The following is a 15,857-nucleotide window of genomic DNA, read 5'->3' as shown; positions in this document are numbered from 1 at the left end:
GTTCTTCCTGAAAAAAAATGAGTTTAGCTTTCGGAACAATTATCTTCTGTAGGGTTTATAATTGGAATGGATTTCACTGATAAAATATTTAGACGGTACCATCGTAGGTGATGAGAACTGTACGCTTTGTTAGCGTCATTATTTAATAACGCTGCATCAAAAATCGTCGTTTAATGATCCATGTTATACAGGGTTATCCATTTTGCGGTTTCAAAATTAAAGGTAAATTAAACACATATAACATATTTTTTTGAGAAGTGTGCTTCGTCGGTAAATAAAATTTTGTTCCAAAAATTGCCGTCCACCGCAATGTTGTTAAAGCACCCATTCGACGTACCTACGACGCGACGTTGTGAATGGTCAGATGGCTTGAGTTGTTGTGTGAGCTGGACTTTATATATGCAAAATATGCCATAATGTGCCGTAAGACAGTCCTAATTCCTGAGATCGACGAGGAATCGACATATGAGGGTCTTCGGCAACACTTGCACTACAGCAACGATATAATTAGTAGTACGAGCTAGACGATGATGCACGGGCCTTTACAATATCTGTAACCAATCTGGTCTCTTCAAATTTCTTCATAATTTTGCCAATGGCTTGCGTAGTTGGACAATTATGGAAACCATAATCTTCTCTTAAAGCACGATATATGCATGGCAGAATCACAATTTTTGTAGAAGGTTTTAACAATTCGTATACTCTGTGCGATAGTTAAGCGATCTTTTTTTTTATAAATATCAGACTTTCAACAACAAAACAAAGAAATTTGTTTAACAACTAAGTTTGACAGACGTCGAACTCTAGCAGTATACTTTTGAAACCTCAAAATGGATAACCTATAAAATATAATATTTTTAAGTCGAAATTCGTATTTGTTGTGTTGTCCTCATGGTTGATCTGAATTTTTGTAATTGTTAATTACAAAAATCTAAAATGCATTGAATATTATCACCATTTTTCTTAACAAAAAGACCACGGATATAATAAGAACCTACCTTTTTATGTATATTGTATGTATGTATCTTCTTTGTTAACAACAATTTTGATGCTATGTAGTAGATATATACATACATAAGTGCATATGTATGTAATGTATTAAGAAAATAAAAGAAAATCCGAAAAGGGACTGGTAGACACTAAAAAGGATTTTTCTATTAAGATATTCCAAGGACAGGGATGAATGCCATGTTCAATTTTTACATTGATAAATGGTTTTTAGTCCCGAGCTCAACGGACACTTCTTTTGAATAGAATTATGTAATAAAAAAGAAAAATCTTTGAATAGCAAAGTTTTCCAAAGTTTTACTTATTGTGTCGAAAAAAAAGAAGAAATCATCACATCTAAAAAGTTGTCTTTTTCACAAGTAAAGGAAAAAGAGGAAATATAAAGTTTCCTTTTCAAGAGTTCTTTTGCACCAAATTACGTAACAGGTGATAAATACGAGTTGAGCTGTTCAAAAGGCAAACGAAAAACAACCACAATTTTCTAACCGACTCTTTCATTCAAAATGTAAGGGTTACTTTTTTTATTCATTAAACTTTATCATTTTAATCAAGAACTTGCTGAATTTTTCAATACACAAGAAAGTCAAATTCACTCAAATAATTTATAGTTTTTATATTTGTTACTGTTGCGCTTTAAGCTATATCTTCTTGTGACCAATACCTCTCAAAAAATATTTTGATACAGTAGAAAATATTTAATTGATTGTCTGATTGCTAAAGGACCAAAAAAAAACAAATAAAGTAAATGTGAAAGAAATGATTTTAAAGGAACAAGTCTATATGAATAAATAGTAAATAAAAGTCCTTATTTCCAACCGACTACCACTGGTTTGCGACTATTTTTTTTATATACTGAAAAATTGATGAACATAATTAAGACCATAATATTTATATAGTACTTCTTCAACCAGATTGTAGGATTTCCATTATAAAATAAACGTGTAATAATAGTAATAACTTGAAGTCATTTAATGATGCAAACTTCAGTAAAATGTAAAGGTATCGCAAGACTCTAGTTTAAAATTGGCTACACATACAATATTGATGTTTAGCAATTTACTTTCTACTCCAACATTTAAAATCTTTATTCTGTATTGCTACTTCAAGTGGCATGAGGACTTCACCACCAACAGTCCTCGATACATTCCTTTCGTGCCTCTCTCGATATATTCGTGAATGAACTAGCTGCCAAAAGCGCATTACGTCTAATACAGTTTACTAGCTGGAAAAAGTCTACCTTTGGACACAGAAACATAGAGAGCACTTTTGACATAGATATTGACACTCAAACAGATCATTTAAAGCCGTACATAGACTTTAACCCAGTAGCTCTAACAGAACTTCTAACAAGGAAAGACTGGATGAAAGACGGGGTTATACAAATAAATCATGTATCTGTCCTAACGGACGGTTTCATGGCAAGTTGGTAGAGTCTTAAATCCGTTCTATTAATCCTCTTTTATTACGATCAATAAAGCTTCCAAATTACTACATTATTTTTCAAACAGAAGTACTAGCGTTTTCTAAAGCCATTTGGAATACAAAAACAAAGACATATTTATCGACAGCCAAGCAGCAATCAAAGTCAAACTGGTAGAGCAATGCAGTAGGGATCTTCGTTTACTCAACGAAACCAACACGGTTACCCTCTGCCCGGTCCCAGGACACTGTGATATGGACGGTAATTAAAAGGCAAACAAACTGGCCAAAAACGGATCAGTGCTCCGTCCAAGCCATATGGTATCAATGATCTACAGGCCAAAGGAGCAGGTAAATGAACAAATCCACCAAAGTTTCATTTGTATTGCAAATAGCAGGTGGTTAATTCTTGAGCCTTGCAGAGTTTCGAGGTATCTATGCTTGATTCCAAAGATAAAAACAAAAATAATTTTGCAACTACGTAGGCTATAGCTCTCCTTATTAGTAAGTATCCTTACGGGTCACAACTCATTGGGCACAAACACGAACATAATGGGTATTAGGCCATCCGATTTTTGTAGAGGATGTTAGGACGAGTAGACGGAAGAACATACCTTCTACTTTGTTATGCGAATGCCTTTGTCACCTAGAACCATGCTTATACTCTTCCAGAAAACAGGATGTTACAGGGAATCACCCTCATCCTATATCCTTACCAATCAGGAGCACAATGGATCTAAAGAGTTCCAAATGAAATGTTTCTCGGCCTTTACGGATGCATCAAACCATACAACCTAACATAAGGCTACCTAATCATTTTAATTTCCAACTTTAAAACAGACAATTCCATCCACTGATATTGTAAGATCAATTGTTTATTTAGAAAACTTTCTTACCAACATCAGCCTAAAGTATATTTCTCCACAAAAATTAAAGTTCATTTCATTTCGGCAATACCTTAATTCATCGATTTTAAACCAATCTAAAGCGTAAATATTTTCTACCAAGAACCGAACTGTTGTTGTCAAATAGCAATAGTAAAATCCATCATTAGGTTCCCTAAAAAGTCTTGCTTGTGACTTAAAAAGCTAACTATCCAAATATTTCTTAATATTCGTATTCTTAATCTAAAATAACACAATTGCAGCTCATAACAATAATCAAATCAACTCTTTCAATTAAAATTGACAAGAAATTTCATCTAAAATAATGACAGATGCCATATGGACTAATTGCAAAAAGTTCAAGTAGCCATTCCTTGATTTTAACTATAGCAAAATGTTTAGAGCAGTACCCGTGGCATGTTGGTTAGTGCCTAGGACAACATTTTTTACCGGTACTGCATCTGTCAAAAAATTGACAAATCTTTCAAGAATAATTCTTGTCAAAAAAGATGCTTTCTCAAATAAGCCGTTTGGAATCGGCTAAAAACTGTAGGTCCCCTCTCAAAAAATTGACAAATCTTTCAAGAATAATTCTTGTCAAAAAAGATGCTTTCTCAAATAAGCCGTTTGGATTCGGCTAAAAACTGTAGGTCCCCTCTATCTCTGGCAACATTACTCGCACACAGAAATAGTTGAGGGTTTTAAACCACTACGCCCTAATTTGTTTTATTTAAATGTTAAGAGATGCTACGATTTTAAAATAGTTTAAAATTGGCTAAATCATCTTTTTAAATAGCTAAAAATGGCTTACATTTTTAACTAAATCATGTTAAATTTTGCACCATTGATTTTTTAAAACATTAATAAATCAAATGCAATAATTGATTTGTTGATTCAAAATAAATATCCATAAACAATTTTGTTCTTAAATATGCATATATCTGTAAAATAAACAAAAATAGCAAAAATCATAGCTTTGCATATACCTTCCGATTTCCAAAAAAAGTTATATCCCTTTCATTTCCTGTTTATTATGGTTTCTGTCTACCATATGAACTCCTATCCAGCTCCATTTCGCATATCGGGTAACGTTTGTAGTACCCGCAAAAATATAAACTGCTGTTTACGAAGGTCATCAATAATACCTACTGGCAAGAGAGGCTAAGGCTACTGTCGCGTCGTCGGTAGTATCGTTCAGTATGAAGAAGCATACTTTATCTACATGCACTCGTTTCTCATACGAGAACGAATACCTTTTCTGTTAATATTTTATTTTCTGATTTATTGCCAAAAGTACGATATGCTATAAATTAAGTGTAAGCTACACAAACATATACTTGTTTACACATACTTGTTTGTGTAGCCTGCATCATTTATTTTTCTTCCTATTTTTCCGGTATCTTCTCCCCTCTTGATCGCACTTGAGACATGACCTCACGGAATTGTACCTTTTTGACGTGAAAGATATGTAATAATCCAAAATAAACCCCTTTTAGAGTGGATGATGGGCTTCATGAGATACAGCTGGCCTAATTTTGTTCATAACCATCCTATAAGGAAAGTTGGGTTAGGATAAAAATGATATCACAAAGCACTTCATTTACGTGAATGTCCGTATAAAAATTGAATAAAAATTCATTACGTATACACCCTAAAGGTTCAAGAGATATCCAAATACAACAACAGACAATCTAACTTACCTAGTTACGCGTACCTACATACCTATATTGCTACCTACTTCATTCAACCAAATCTATCCAATGTACTCTCCTCTCAAGCAACATGTTAACACACTTTAAAGCCCTCAAGTAAGGCTGCAGCTCTTAATGTTAATGGTGAATTCTTAAGAGGTTAAGAACAAATAACGAGGTAGGCAGATAACTGTCAAAATTACTCAAGTTTTCCTATTGTCTTTTGTGGGTCTTTTATAAACTTTTCTTAATTAACTAACAAGATGCTATAAGAGTAGGTATACTACGTATGGTATATGTATCATCCCTATCATCAGGCATAAAGAGAGAACAACATATAAGGAAAAGCATAAGCCTAAAAAACAAACTTTATTTAGGTACCATATATATGTACGTAGGAAGTATTTATGTAGCCATGCGGGGAAAATACCGCTCCCAAAGGTCCTAGATGATTCTCTGTTGTTTCTCATTCTCATGCTTGACGTAAAGTGGCCCTTGAATTTTGCATATCATCACGAGTAAGGAGGTGACGAAGAAAGCTCAAAAGTGTAGATAACGAACGCTGCGAAAATTCATAATTGGAATTTCAATACAATAAAATGACTGGTTAGTAACTATTAAGAATATTCAGTGAAAAGCTTTTTCGCTCCATGCATAGTTCATCTTTAAACAATATGCGAGTACAACAAAAGAGTTTGATGGAATGGTCGTGTTGGCATCCTTCCTAACTTCTCGTCGTGCGCCGTCATCTTCGTCGAGTAGCAAGGGTAAAGGAAGTACCTAGAATGCGAAAATATTTGTGTTATTATAAACTGTGTACACCTACCTACATCCTTCGTACAGGAAGCCTTTGTGATAGTGTTTAGAAATATTGTAATATTACCTGCACGTGGTTTTGAAAGTAAGGCATAGTTATGGTAATGTATTTATTATGGCATACCATTATGAAACGATTATGGTTTCTGGTTTGTTTACAATTTAATTCAACATTGTTCCGATCAGACTATTTAACTTCCTAAAAATTCAGTACCTTCTTAAGTTTTCTTCAATTAAGGACAAAGTATGGGGAGTTGTAAACTATACACAAAAACATTTCTTAAAGCAAGTTCTTCGAAATTGTTCATAGATATGAAACTATATACTTATAACTATATTTCTAAAACCTAATAAATTTAAGTTCTTGTCAGCAAAAATCAAAAATAAATGCAAGATATCTCCAAACAACAAAAAACTAGGATTCAGAGAATTTCTATAGAGCAAGGAACATGACAATGATATACCTACCTACACATGTATCATTATGTTTATTTTGTATGGCTATATGCTTGCACAAAATTTTATATTGGAAGTAGGTAAATTGAAAATTTAAATGCATTCCATTGTCTGTTAACCTAGTCTCTCAGATCCAAGAACTCTCTGTTTCTGTCTTAAGGAAATATTTTTCCATTTTATATAAATTGAATGACTTGCATTTGAAAATTCCTTTATACAAAACCACCCAGAAATTTGCTTTTGCTTTGATAAAATAATATTGGTCTTGAAACCAAAACCCATCAGTAAGCATTGACTGACATTTCTAATTAGTATTGTGGTTGAGTATAATCAAATAAATGTCTGCAAATATCTATAAAATGGATGCATTTTCTTTTACAAACACATATGGTAAGACAGTAATTCAAATAAATAGTAAGCAAGACAAATCGATGAAATAAATTTTTCAGTACATTTATGTATGCACTGCACATACAAGAAATTTAGGTATGAAGGTACCGCAAGTGGAAAGGTCATCGAATATTTATATTATACAGGGTGATTTATTTCATGTTCACATTAATCGAACAATACTTTTAAAGAGACATGGCAGATACTTTTTCAAAACTATACAAAATCTTAGAACGAGCAAGTGAACAAAATCTGTCAGTTAAAAAAAAAAAAACATAAATGATCTACAACAGTTATAACTACAAACCAAATAGTTCCAATTTTTTCATTTTGTTGGTACCCAGTAGAATATACTCAAATTTTATTTTTAGCTTCCCAGTAATAATATCTCTGCCCTAGTGACAACAGAAAAGAATATCTCAAAACCTTCGTGGTATAACAAAAGGTTGACTCCTTTAAAACAAATTAAAAATAAAACATTTGCCAAGTATACAATGTCAAACACTTTAGATGACAAACATTCATTTTGTAAACTTCGTAAAGAATTCATGGTTCTCAGCAAATTCTTGCACAGGAATAGTTTTTCGAATATTGAGCTTAATTTAAAAAGTGATCCGAAATGATTCTGGAGTTTTATTAATTCTAAAAGGAAATCAATTGGCATTACAACTACGATGAATTGTAGAGGGGATAATTCTTCTGACATTAATAACACTATTCATCGTTTTGCTCAATTTTTTCAAACAGTTTATTCAACTTCACAAGGAAACTTAGATTTTCTTTCAGATATTACCCCTAAAGTAGATATTGGCTCAATACAATTAGAATTATCTGAAGTATTAAATTGTCTTTAGAATTCTAAACTCAATAACATTCCTGGAATCGTTGGCATTCCTGCTCTTGTCTTAAGAAAATGCTCTACTTCTGCATGATTTCCATTGCAAATTATAATTAACTCATCTTTATCGTCAGAAATATTTTTGGACGAATGGATATCTTCTTTTCTGATCCCAATTTATAAGTTTGGTTCGAAAAATAATTTTGAAAATTAGAGAGGCATTTGTAAGCTGCCCACTAATCCTAAATTGCTCGAAAGTTTAGGAAAGACCAAACTGGATTTTTTTGTAAAAGAACATGTAAGCAGAGATCAAAAGTAAATGTAACCTTTTGAAAGTCTCTTAAATTACTCTCACTTGTTGAGATTTACAAAAATGATCACTTAATAACCAGCTTAAACAATTTTTTTTTGTTTTCGGTTTCTGATAGAAAAACTTTTATTTTCACTTTTTTTAGGTTTTGGTTAACCGGTGACCACTTATTGCTGAGATAAAATTATAAGTCTCATTTGGAGATTTTTAATTTACTTTACCCGTTAGAAAGTTCTTTGTTTAGAATCTCTAAGAAATGTTTATTTAGTCATTTATCAACACCCTTTGATTCGGTCTTCCCTCGTTTGCCGTTGGACACTAACATCCTTTCATTTTTTCAAAATCTCAAATTAAAATCTCCTAACATTTTTGAGATCGCTCTAGTTGTATCAGAGTATCACTGGAAAGGGCGTTTTCTTCTCTAAGTTTTATACTTAGTGAAAGAAGATATAATTTAAATCCAAAAACTCTTGAGAGTTTACTTTTAGTTAGGCTTAATAATTAAGAATTAACTTTTTTTACTTGCAAAGTAAAGAAAACCATATAATTTATCATTTTAACCATTTTTGATTTATTTTCTACGGAAAAGGTTTAAGGTTAACCATTTCCATTTATTTTTAGTTAAATAAGTCAACAGATAAGAGATATTTGCGAACTTAAATGATAAATCTCACACAAAGACCTACAAAATTAATTTTTAAAAATAAATCACAGACCAAGACCAAAATGAAATTGGCGAATTAAATAAATCTTAGTGAGAAACCGATTGAAAATAAAAGTCAACGGTTATTTTGGATCTCTGCATGTAAGTGATTCCCAGCATGGGTTTGTATCGGGTAGATTAACTGTCACTAATCTCGAATGTTTTTCCTCTTTCGTTATTAATTGTATAGAAAGTCAAAGTGAAGTAGACGCTATCTTCACTGATTTTAGTAAGGCATTTGATTCTGTATGCAACAACATGCTGCTTCGTAAGCTTCATAACTTTGGAATTCACTCTAATCTCCTTGAGTGGATTTCATCTTTTTTAACTGATTTGGTACAAAAAGTAAAGCTTGCCAATCAAACCTCGAGATCCATGAAATGGACCTCAGGAGTTCCCTAGGGCAGTCATCTTGGCCCACTTTTATTTATAAAATTTATCCATGATATTTGCAAAAACATACAATTCAGCCAATGTCTCATATATGCTGATGATCTTAAATTACTTTTGAAAGTGAATTCCATTTATGATTGCTTTAATAGAGCTCGATCATTTATGGTGTTTGGTTGACTGTCTTAAACTTAACGTCTGTCAAGAAATGCTTAGCTATCTCTGTCTCTAGAAAACTTTCAATTTATGAGTTTGCGTATTCTCTTGATCGTATCCCTCTTCAGATAACTGCTACAGCCTACAGTACAGGATTTGGGTGTCTCCTTTGATTTCAAGTTTACTTTTTTTCCGCACATGGATGATATTGTCGCTTAAATCAACTCTATGATTGGTTTCATTAAAAGAAACTCAACTCGTTTACTGGAAATCAACTCATAAAAAATGGGAAGTTATTAGTATGGACCACTTTTAAATTAAGATATTGCTTAACCTTACGTACATAAGTGTGCTAAAATATATTTTTCAGCTTTACTTAAAATAAAAACTTTTTGCTATTACCTACAAAACAAACAAATATCAAATGTCACAATACATGTAAACATTAAACATTTGTGCATAAGTAGTTTAAAAATAGGTTTTATACTGACATCCAAAAAAGGCTAAATCGTAATACTTACATAAACAATACCCTCAAAACTTGATTATGGGCGTTTAGTTCAAAACCATAGAAATGTTTTGTTTTTGTTTCTTTTTTCTGTATGTGATTAGATAAAAGATTCCTATTGTTTAAAACCAGCGATATAAGCGAAGAGATTACAGCTTCTTTGCATACCTTTCTATTTCTGTGTTAAAAGCAACAAAAGGCTATACACGATTACATAAAAACCAAAAAGCGATGCGAGTTAAAATCAAATATCATTAAAGACCAAAACAGATACTCGTCTACAGCAGCTTATGGTTGAAATAAACGTAATATTACTATACTTTGGTTATATACAAATCAGTAAAAATAGGACGATCTAAAATAGAAGCTTAAAACAAAAACATCAAGTACCTATACACTTTGTGGCCCAGCTCCCTATATTACTCAAAGGATAAAACGACTGTTAGAACAACGGTAACGATTTGAACAAGTTAAATTTTATTATATTTTGTGCGCGTGAGATTGGCAACTTATTTCTACTGAAAGTTTTGAACACATTTTGAATTTTTTTTTTCTTTTAAGGACTTCCAATTATGTATCATTAAATATTTTGTTCTTTCTGATTTACTTTTTATTTTTATTCACTACGTTTTGATTATATCTAATTTAAATACCTATACCACCTTTATGGGTTATACATGCTTACATTTTTATTTATCAGTCATTTTTATAAAGTAAAATATTTGTTTGTGTATAAAACACACAAAACTTCTCCCAAACTTTTTTATCAATTATGAGGATGACAGATGAAAACTGTTTTAAACTTAAATTTGTTATTTCTAGATAAGAAATGAACCATTCAACGAACTCGAAGGCTAACAATTTTTTTAATGTCTGTGTATGTCATGTTCATGATGGTTTCTAGAAATGTACAACAGGGCAGGTCCAGCCCACGATCGAAACAATAAGGAAAAAACAAGTGTTCGTTGTGTCACCCTTCTTAACATTTTCAAAAGCTTTTATACTTTTCCAATCGACTGGACATTGTCGAAGTGCGGAAATTTATCCTTGTGAAGTGTGAAATTAGGTCACAATTATGTGTACACATTCATACATACAGCACCTTCGTACCCTCTGGGACTGTACAATATAAATCCAGATAAAGGGGTGTCTTTTGAAGCCTTTAAGATTGTGTGTACTATAGTGTTTCACCCTGCCCACAATGCTCATTGCTTATGTTTGACCTTAAGCTGATTTCTTTTTGTTTATGGTGCAAAACTTATTCAATAGGCACAAACAATACTTATTCGTTGATTTATCAATAAAATTATAATCTATAAGACACACGACTTATCAGTTTAGGAGCTATAGTTAAGATAGCATATCAGTTTTCTAGATGACTTTTTTTCTCAACTATTTTGTTCGTATCTACATACTAATTTTTAAAAAAACCACTAACATTGTTGATGTGAAATTTTTAATACAATTTGTTTTATTCAAGATAACACTAATTTTAAACTGTCCTTTTTTCAGGTGAGTGGTTTACTATACATATAGATGCCTTATAATTGACATTAAATAGTTGTGAATATAAAACAACGAAGGTAAGCAAGCTCAAAGTTTATTATTATTATAAAAAAGTATTAATATAAGTTGTAGTGAACAGTTTATTGCTAGCAATTTTTAAAATATTCAACAATTTACTTGCCGTTCCAAAACCGTAATTCTTTGATAACTAATAACATAAAAATATTCCCTTATATTAAAAGCCCTTGGAATACTCTATACATAAAAATAGGTTCCTACGAATATTTTTTATTGTACCCATAGAAAAAGTAAAGACATAATAAGATGCTAAAATAGTTAAATCAGTTTATTTTTTATCATATTAAAAAACTCTAATCGTGTTTATGATTTATTAAATCGCTTAAAGTGTCTGTCTGGTTGGGTCGATTTCTTCCACTATTGCCTAACGTTACTCAAACTTTCAAGTTTATTACAACTCTTAAGTTAGAACACAAGCTGTTATTTCTTTTTATTCTCTTAGCATCTAAGTTTAAAATCGAAAGTTGGTCTACATTAGAATTTAAAAATATTTCTGTGATATTTTTTAAAAATGAAACTGTTTCATAATAAAGTTTCTGTTAACATAACGTATTTAAATTAAGATTAAGTATTTATCAAGCTAAAATATCGTGCCCAAAAAAACCGAGTTTAGATTTTGCGTTTAAGTGATAATTAAGCAATATATTTGAATGTAAAATTTCACTTTCCCAAGCAATACAGCAACTTGCATTTCCATGGACGTTCCATCAAATATTTGACTCGATAATAAGCTTGTGAATCTACATTCAGTTTACAAATTAAGTGTTCAGCTCTGTCTTACGCTTTGAAGTCTTCTACTTTAAAAATTAATTAAAGATTGCTTTTGTTTTTCTTCAACCAAATAAAATTACAACTTCACTTTAGACAATTGTTTAAACAAAACTCTAGTCTTATTCACATCAAGATAAACAAAAAAAAAATCTAATGAAAGCCCAAATTTGCTTTTCAACTTCCATTTTTGTTTTTTGGTAATGAAAAAAATCTAAGGTTGATTAACTTTGACTGACAAATATAACAAAATAATGATGTTCAGAGCAGGAACGTCGACTTTTTTAAAACCAACAAGTTGTTTCTATGGGTTAAGAGTAGTTTGTGAAAAAAATGAAAAAAACAAATCAGGATGTCAGTATTTTCCTTCCGATACCACTATAAAACTTGGTTCCTCAATAGAAAACATATATGTATATATCCAAACATAACCCACAAAACTATTTGCCCATCATCCAAAAACAGATTTTTTAAATGTGTACCTAATTACGAACTATTTTTTCTCATGTCTATCGGTTTAATAAAATTGGGCTACAATTGGTTTCCAATTTTATCTTTTTCAAAGTAACTTTAAATTTTCGAAAAATTTTCATAGAACTACTTTTTACCCCTCTCACACAAAATGTTTTGTAGCACTTTAAGTGCTATTCAAGGAATGTACTACTAGTAATACATATACCACTATTTTCCTTTTTCAATTTAAAACCGACTTTCAATAAACTTTTCCTTAACAGCTATTATACCTACATTAATGGTTTCGTAGTGGAGTTAATTTTCCATGAAGCGAATTCTGTTTAGCTCAGATCACCATCACTAGTGTCCATTAGTTACCTATCAATTTGAAGACTCGACCACAAATGGTGACTTAATCTCTCTAAACATGACAATGCCGTACTGTGTATATAATACAACGCAATTATACCTGTCCCTATATTCAACCTCGTATAGACCTATGAACTTCTCTATATAAAACAGCACTATTCTAATCAAACCATTGCACTTGACACTGCCAACAGTTGAAGCCATTTAGCAATATGGCATCCTGTCTAAGTAACCTAGATGATTACCCTTACTATACTTATACCTACATAAGCCCATTTCCATATGTCAAATAGGTAGTTGCTGTGATGGAGTTGCTCGAGCTCCTTGTTTTATCAATTCAGCCCAACCATACCGTACGGCGGCGTACATCTCTATCATAAATATTCGATGCAGCCTCAGTTGCTACGGTCGATTAAACCGATGACATTTTGCCACTTCTTCGTAGACAGCTGTTGTTCTTGACACAATAATCTAAGGCAGTGGATGAATAAACTTTTTTGGTTTGTATCGGATGAACGTTAATCACATTATAAAAGCGATTTAAAAACAGGGCATTAGCTTTTAAACCCAAACCCTTTCTACGTAAGGGTGGCTTTGCTAAGAATATGCAAATCCCAAATGCATTTAAAATTGTGCTTCCTTTCGGTTTTGATTATATGTTAAGTAAGAATTATCTTATTTTTGTTTCTCAAATTTTCATACATAAATATTCAACACATTATAAATCAACAATTATATTCATTATTTCAATGACCACCAAAGTATGAACACAATAAATAAAGGTTTCTTTCGCTTAAAACGAGAACTTAGCTTAAGCTACTTTTTAACACTTAAGATCTGTGTCTTTTGTAATTGAATCCGATTATTTGTCAACAATAAAAATCACATTACGTTACTCACTCTTCCTCGAAATTTGCCTAATTTTACACTTTTAATCAATTTGTTGGGAGTATCGTGAAAACAACATGAGTTCATCTTCCTTCCATCACATTAAATTAATACGTATATTTTTGTATTACCAATCTGCGCTTATTTGCCAAAAATTTTATATTTTTTTAACTCCAAGACAATAAAAACAAAACCTGTAGATATTGTTATTCAACGATAAACTTCGTCTATTAAAAAATTAATGGGTACACTTTTTTAAAACACTGAAGTTTGTATAGTAACATTTCTGTCACTTTAAAATTCTTCAAGAAAGTTGAAAATGTTAGCGGATATTAAAGTTTGTAGGCAGTATCCTTCAAGGTGACACATCCTCTTTTTACGCATTTTGTATATGCAAAGAATTCTTAATTCACATACTCCCTCCGTTTCCCTCTTTAAGGGTTTGTTTGTTTTCAAGATATGCGAGCCAGGAGTAAGGAATTCACATTATTGGGCATAAAAGCACGTCCTCTCATAATCTATATTCGTCTCACTATTGTTGTAGGTATATACACCTATAAATCATGCACAAAAAATAATATCCTTAGGTATTCCAAAGTTTATAAGTTTGTATACGGCACCAATGGTGTTTAATTGGATCCGAACAAATAACAAATACAAAATAAAAATAAAGTTGGGTTTGCTTACATCAGAAAAGTCACTTTAGGCATATTAAATAAGTCTATAACAAAGGCAAACATACATACATACGTGTCATAAATCGGAATCGTACACATTCTATAAAGTAATATGCCAATCGAAGGGATTAATACAATAATGAGTACCTATACATATGTACACATCATGTACTTATATTATTGAAGAAAAGACCCTTATATATCAATGGACATTCATGCTGTTTTTAATAATGTATTTTATTCTAAAAAATCATATTATTTAAAAAAAATATAAGAAAAATTTATTAAACACTTAGTTAGTTATATGATATGACTCACCTTTAACTGTTTGAAAAAAAAGAAAATCCCTGTAGATATTCCTCAATGGTTGTAATTATGCAACAAATGCGAACAACAATCAAAATAGTTTCATATAATACAATTATAGACCTCATGTGATATTCATTTACTCATTGTAATTTTGTTTTGTCTAAGATTAACATCTACCTAAGTTTTATTTTATTTAATTACAAAAATTGATTTCAAAGGATATTACTGGTAGGTACTAACGCACATGACAATATTTTTGAGCTTCTTACAATTAAAATAAGAGTGAGAGTACGACGACGAAGGTTATATATTATTTAAGCTGCACAATTTCTGAATACGAAGTAACGAAGTATCCATTTTTTTAATCCACTTTCTCAAAGAACAACATTCAATTAACGAATTGGGATTAATTTGTAGCTTCTTTAGAGCTTAGCGATATAAACTTTTCTTAATACTTTCTTCACCGCACGAAACCAAACGATTATGCAGATTAAGGTTAATCCCCATTTATACCTTTGGAAATTAGTACGCGTACAATCTGAACAGTCAGAAGACACTAACACTTAACTCAAATGAACTCTGGGCGCTGGGTGTTGGATTCTGGGTTCTGGGTCTGACTCTGGCAGTGCCCAAGCAGCGTAGAACAACAATGACAATAACTTCTTCATTTATTTTTTTTATTTTTTCATTAACATAAAGGCATGACCGACCACACTCTAGTTGCTCTGGAAATTATTATTACATGCTTTCAAAGACAGTTTAAGTACTTGTCGTCGTAAGGATTATAACATACGTGCGTATTTAATTCTTTGTTTTAAAAACTTATCCGCAAAAGAAAACACACATTCCAAGACAAAGGACAAAACGTCGAACTTTTTTAGCACTTAAATCCATGTAGTTATAGTATAGGTCTAGGTACTGAAAGCGCGTTTCGATTTCAAGAAGTATCCGCAGCACGAAAATATCCCTTCCAAACCATTCAAGAATTCGAACTAGACTGTGTTTGAGACTATATCAACTAACCACACAACTGACAGGATGGATAGATATCTTTGAATTTGTTGTTTTTCGTATTTGCATTATATCCAGAGAGTTGTACATGCTCCCAAAGTGAGTGGCAAATTGTTGGATGTTCTACCACAATACAGTGAGGCACAAGGACTTTGAGAGTACAGTGTCCTAGAAACCAACAACGACCATTCGACTATACGACTACGACTTGGGTGAACATGATGCAAAA

The 15,857-nt window shown here is 31.7% G+C and overlaps 1 protein-coding gene across 2 annotated transcripts in view; it reads right to left on the bottom strand.

Moving 5' to 3' along the window:
- Window positions 1-15,624, bottom strand: part of LOC129941378 (dipeptidase 1) — a 114,235-nt gene extending 98,611 nt beyond the window's left edge. The window contains exon 1 of one of the 2 annotated variants that reach the window (XM_056050004.1): window positions 14,627-15,624. The gene's annotated coding sequence lies outside the window, so the exon portion shown is untranslated. The remainder of the gene's footprint in view (window positions 1-14,626) is intronic. The other variant, XM_056050003.1, reaches the window with a different exon arrangement.
- Between the last annotated feature and the right edge of the window lie 233 nt (window positions 15,625-15,857).

This window comes from Eupeodes corollae, chromosome 1 (assembly GCF_945859685.1).
Source record: "Eupeodes corollae chromosome 1, idEupCoro1.1, whole genome shotgun sequence".
Taxonomy (NCBI): Eukaryota; Metazoa; Arthropoda; class Insecta; order Diptera; family Syrphidae; genus Eupeodes; species Eupeodes corollae.
The sequence above is the reverse complement of the archived record's forward strand: the minus strand, read 5'-3'. Positions and strand labels throughout refer to the sequence as shown.